Source organism: Colias eurytheme, chromosome 13 (assembly GCF_061535395.1).
Source record: "Colias eurytheme isolate Ceu_HAF_F1 chromosome 13, ilColEury1 Martin Lab GWU primary, whole genome shotgun sequence".
Taxonomy (NCBI): Eukaryota; Metazoa; Arthropoda; class Insecta; order Lepidoptera; family Pieridae; genus Colias; species Colias eurytheme.
In genome coordinates this window covers 10,272,714-10,279,617 of record NC_142992.1, presented here as the reverse complement: position 1 = coordinate 10,279,617, position 6,904 = coordinate 10,272,714, and positions in this window count along the sequence as shown.

Here is a 6,904-nt window from a genome sequence, read left to right as displayed (position 1 = left end):
CATACATTCGCTGCCCTATATCATGGACGTGCTTATAAAAGGCGATCTTAACCTAAAATATTACTTTAATATAAAGTAAAATAGTTGTAATTGAGATTTGGTGAATAAACTAGCTGATTATTATTATTTCGTGGATACAAATTTCAACGGAATGTTTTATGAACGTCGGAATGCTCATAAGAGAGATGTTTCAAAAGGCATGGAGCTTTGGCTTATAGAACTTCGTAAATTTCAAAGTTTACGAATATCCTATGAAGAATATATATTAATAATTGGAAGATTTCTGCGTGTTATTTAATATTAATGAGTAACTATGAAAACAACGCGCGAAGATATTACAAAAAAAAAAACAATATCATGGCTCTATAATTGTCATTTTTCTTATTAGAGAAAAATTATAAGCCCCATATGAAACATCTCTTATCTCTAACATATAATTTATAGGCTAGCAACATTAAATCATGATATTTTTTAATATGACAAACGAAAACATTTGTTGCCATACAAAAATTGTTGCGCCTCTGTTGTCTATGCTTTCATGCAATAAATATAATATGTATGTAATTATGTACGATAACATCACAGCGAAAGTATCACTGAATATAATTTATAAACACAAATAATTTGACACAACAATCGTGCATGTTAATTATAAAAATAAAATAAAAAGCCACACGTATTTTCTAAATGGTGGGTTGCTTAAAATTATTATATTACGATATGAGACAAAATAACGTGACGTCGACTCGTTTATATGGATTTATTAAATTAACTAATAATCCATACTTTTGTAATGTTAAACCAGTTATTTTTATGTCCTCAAACAGACAGAAAGACAGGTGAAAAGTTTTCTTGTATGAATGTTTTTAGTGTGTTTTAATTCTCTTTTTATTTGAGTCTACTATTTAAAAATGTCTTTTATGAAATAAATTCATTTGGTATAAGCTTAGAAAATGTGAAATTTTCAGCAGAATTATTTTTCTTCTCAAACATTGAAATAAAAAATGAAAAATACTGTACTATAGATCAATTAAAAAACATGGTTATATTTTCTATGTGCGTTTTCCATAGAGTAATTTACTGTAGAATCATAGACAACAAACGACATTTGCACGAAAATAAAAAAAGGAATTCTATGACACAATTTCACAGCAGCTATGAACACTGTAGGTGTAAGAAAATACTAGAACTTACCTTTTTATAAAGCGGTAAAAAATACAGAGTACTAAAAAGCTACCATTGCCATGTGCAACTACCAAGCCACGTAGCCCCCATGCAAAGTTTTCATGCAACCTGTAAACTGTTGTAAAGACAATAATATTCGTTATCACTGAGGCCTGAAACTAAAAGGAAATTTGAAGAAACGAGGCATTATTTCTATTTTTTAACAGAAGTAATAAAACTTTTAAGCTGTCTTAATCATTTTTAGGTTAAAAGAACATCGCTGTAATTTTTCACCACAACATTAAATTTTTTATTGAAATTTAATTTTGTTAGTTACCTAGTAGTATTTTTAGCTGATTAGACAATTTGCCAAAAAACTTCCCTTTTAGCATCAGACCACAGCATTACAATTTACAAACACCTGTTAACAATAGGAATGCTTTAACAATAACCATTCTGTGTATTCACACGACTACAAACAACATTACTCGATTTAAGTTGCCAGTTACAAAAACAATTTAGCAGCCCACATATATTGTCGCCTATAAAACCTCCCACCGACCCAGTCTTGATTCTCGGGCTATCCTACGTGCGTCTAAATCTAGCGAAAACACCTAAATCTATTAACGATATATTATCTTTATCTAGTATTGTTTTCGCGTCAAAATTTCATTTCGACTCACGGCAATGACGTCACAAGCGTGCCGCAAAATCTTCACAACAAAATTACAAATTATAACGTGAAAACTTACCAAAACATTATACTAAATACATATTTTATATATGGCAAACATATTCATATTAAACATACAACACTTTTTTTATTTAATTTAATTTAAATAATACCAGAAAGCATCGCTTGTAAAGATTGCCATCGTCAAAAATTCAGATTAAAAACTACCAGTACCCAACATTTCACTGATAAACCGCTTAAACTAACCTATAAAAGCCCTTATCTATATGTTAATTACAATTAACAACGCTTCATTTGATATCTTATTACGCTCATACAAAAATAAGTTAATTATGGTTAAAACTTTTAAATATTCTGTTACAAGAGTACTATAGAAATTGACTGGCTCTTTATGAGAACGGAATAGTATATAGAGACGATAGAATGATTTAACCTTAGAGACAGGATTAAAATAGGTATTTAAAAAAAGATAAAGGAAATTTTCTTAAATCTACATTAAATAAAATAGAAGACAGTACATACTATACAAGGAATTCTATTAAAATGTGCGTTTTATACCACACTAGGAAAATATTATATAAACACAGCTAGGAAGTGCTTTTGAGACACGCATACAAGACCGATAGTTTGACCAGAATAATATCATTTATAAAGCCAGCAAGATTAAGAAAAACGAGCACTGTTCACCAAATTAAAGATTTTGTACAACTATTGCTTCATTATTTATAATTTGCCATCAAATATATGAAAATTCTCGATATGATTTAATTTTGCGAACAGCGCATAGTTTTTAAAGGACAGGGTTAAAATTTGATATATTTCATATTCTTTATTCTAAGGCGCTTGTGATATGCTTATGACGTGTACAAAAATAATGCTCTACCAATTAATAACAACCACTTTATATAATATTACAATTTTATACTATTGTTTGCATGTGATGATATTATGCTTCATAAATTTTACTCGTGAGCACATTTAATTTTCCCTACTAGCAACATTTTTAACATATTGTCTCTGGTCGCGGTTCATATACAAGCTGTGGTAACGCGGTCACTCGTTCACATTAAATTCTACTTACATTTTAATATCATAAGCAACAATGACACAAATACAAAAATATATAAGCATATCGTATATTATTATTAAAATAAAACTGCAATAATATTTGGAAGGAAAATAATCACAGTAAAAAATCACAATAAAACATCATATCAATCCATTCACTTGAGATCCATATTAACACTTAAATCCATAACACAAGTATTACTATCTATGTACACAGCTAGCAACATTAACAATTTATTGCGAACGGTAAGCAATATCACTAAAAAACCTCGTGCCAGGGTTGCCACAGTCGAAAAGCCGGAATTTACGTATTCATAACAAGTTGCAATTCTAAAATATATGGCAGCCCCAATACTTTTAAACTTACGCTAAGTTCTCTCTCAGTTTTATAAGCTAAGCCCATTCGAGTTGTTGTTTAAATGTGCAAGTGTTGCTATATCGAAAAATAATTGACTGAATATTTGATTGACATTGAAACGTTTATAGGTAGATAAATTTTAGACATCCCTGTGTATGTTGAAATAGTATAATACGACCATTTGAAAAACAACTCGCAATGTATTAAAGTTAGTTACATTTCCAAAAGTCATCAATCGTTAGGATATTCTATCCGCACCACAATTCACTCTGATATGTCCATTATTACCCTTGCCAAATGCTTTGGACATAACTCCTATTCAATAACTTCGCTACGCAATGCTTGAAACACAAAAAGATCTGGTAACACCAAGTTATAATTTCCCAAATCCCTTTAAATAAAAAACAGCACTTAATAAAAGTTAGCATCGCTCGCAAAATTCCCCATTCCACCATCGTTTTCGGATCATGACAAAAGGCCAGGATCGCTCAGATAGAATATCCTAAGGTTGAGTATGGACGAGAATCAAACGCGCCTGGGTTTCCCGGGGCCGGGGCATTCTGCCGACTTGATGATATGCCCACGCCCCTCCCTGGGCACCGGGTCGGTTTCCATGAAGCCCGGGTTCAGTATAATGTTAGGAACTAGTTCTATGACGTCTTGTTCCTCTGTGAAATCTACATGGAGCAATGCGGAGGGCAAATCATACATACCATAACCAGTGTTAGTGTCCCGCGGTCCAAGCGTGCGATAGAAGGAAAGAAGAAAAATTTTGAATGAATAAAATGAATCAATTTGCGTTTGAGGTTATGCATCATGCTGTCGGGTGTTCACTCCTGTGTGCGGAGTTTGGGACAATGCAAGTAGAGGTTTTTAGTTTGAATTGAAATTATAAACGGTTAGTTGAAGAAGCAATACGTTAAAGAAGAAGCGAAAAATCTGTAGAGCTCTTTTTGTAGTTTTAGACCTAAAGAGTTGTAGTTTTTTTAAGCAAAAAAATCAATTTGAACATGAAAAAATTCAAAAAGCTCGTCGTGAATTCATCCAAGAATGGATACAGTTATTGCTTCTTTAACTATCAATATAGAAAATTAGAAAAAATAAGAACTTGAATACCTTACCTATACCTATACCTTACCTATACAGAAGTTGACGCTTCCACAGGAGTGAACCTTCCCATATTAAAACGCTTTAAATTCTCTTTCGCATACAAATTAGTAATAACATAATATAATATAAAAGTTTTGGGAATTGAATCTATGTCTAATTCTGCTGTAAATGTAAAATAATACTAGTCTATGTTATAACCTGTGCCAAAAAAGAATCCTTTGCAGCTATCTCTTTTCCACCAACAATATAATTATATCTCTATCTCGCACACATATGGACTGTGATTTATTTATTCGATTTGTTTATTTATTGGCACGGGTTATACTTAATTGTCCTTCATTTTGTTCATGTAATTTCTGGTTTAACTTTTTTTGATCTACTTGATGACTATATGATCAGGCTATGACTTTTTATATGTATAAATATACATACATATATACATCCATACTAATACATATTAGGTATAAATGCGAAAGTAACTCTGTCTGTCTGTTACTCAATCACGTCTAAACTACTGAACCAATTTTCATGAAATTTGGTATGGAGATATTTTGATACCCGAGAAAGGACATAGGCTACTTTTTATCCCGGGAAAATGACGCAATCCCGGAAATCCCACGGGAACGGGAACTATGCGAGTTTTTCTTTGACTGTGCGGACGAAGCCGCGGGCGGAAACCTAATAGTAAATAACTCTAATGTCACGTTATTCTGCCTCATGAATTTCTAAATAATAATTAATATTATCTTAATTCACTATCCTTTACTTTTAAAGTTTATTGAATCCGATTTTAAATGAGATTTCACTAAATTATTATGTTGAAATATACCTACGAAGTGTATAATAAAATCTATTAGTGTAAATATATAATGTAGAAATTCCTAAAGTTTAAAGCTGAAATGTGCATTGAATTATAGACTCTATTGTGTAGTAGGATAGGTATATTTTCGCGTGGAACATTCTAATAGGGACTTTAATATTGAAGGCATGTCTTATATGTATATTTTTATGCTTAATAGGTACTTATTAAGTTTGAACTCACGAGGCAAGAGATAGGATAATAAGCTAATCTAAATGTACAAAAAATGTGATTATTAGATTCTATAGAATCGTTTTACATAAAGTTTCCAACCTTTTTTTTAATTTTCACAAATATTTTAAATCGAATCACAGACCAAAATCTAAAAAAAATGTATAGACTGATATGATTCATTTATTTTTACTTCAAAAATTATAGAACATTTGATAATAGTATATTTTTACTTAATAAGTACCTAAAAATGCAATAAATTATTTAATTTTATATGTCTTAGAGCGTATACGCACTATGCGGGTAGCCGCATTGCGGGTAGCCGTCCGGCTGACCGCAAGCACAATTATGTACGTAATATTCATTTCTATGCGCACTGCGATGCGGCTACCGCAACCGCACAGTGCGCATAGAAATGCGGCTACCCGCATAGTGCGTATACGCTCTTAGCTTTTATACTATTAAGGTAATTGTTTGCTAAAAGATATGTGTAAAGTGGTCCTAAGCGGTCATAAGAGTTGGAGTTAGATAAATAGTACCCTGGAAGCTGATTGGTGCCAAAATAGCTTTTATCCTAATATAGATAGAGTCGAATATCATTTGAAATATTAACTTTAGCATCGGAAATGTGATTATGCTTATATTTATTTATTTATCGATTCGATTTATTGCTAAACTCGATTAAAGCTATACATTTTTTTGCAAGGCTTATTAGTTTTCTTAAAAAAAAAATCTAAATTTCACACAAAAAACACTACACATTATTGTTTTTTAACTAATAATTTGGCAAGACCGTCGTATACGCTAATAAAATTCCTACGGCTAGTTAAAACATATTTTTTTCTCATGTCTATGACATTGTTTTTTCTATTTATTATCCTCTAATGGAAGCATAAGCTATTATTGATCTCCAACACCTCAAAATTTATAACTACTCTAGCGAAAACTAGCGAAAAATATTAATTTGCCAAAGGACTGATGTCCAGGCACAAAAAATAATATACATAATTGAAATCTACGATCAGCTTACTACGGTATAATTGACTTTTAGTAGCCGTTGGTCCATGACTTACCTAAGAATATGTTAAGAATTCGTGAAAAAGTGGAATACATTTGATAATAAGTAAAAACCCTAAGCCGTATAAGCGTGCATTTAAAAGATACGCTGTTTCAAAAACGGGAAGGCACAATACTTCGATTTGCGCATTTATTTTATCAAAATAATGATTTGAAACACGAAAAAAAGAACAAGAAAATACAAAAAATATCAACAGAACATTTCCCACCAAAACCTAATTTAACGATTAAATTAGCTTTAAAAAATTAGTTATCTAATTAAAGTATACATAAAGCATATCTTTTAAACGCATTAAATAATCATAATAATATTTGAAAAATTTAATGCAGCCGAATATATTGGCACTTGTCATTTTACTACTTTCAAGAAAAGCGTGCATTTTATCAAAATATTGAAGTGAAG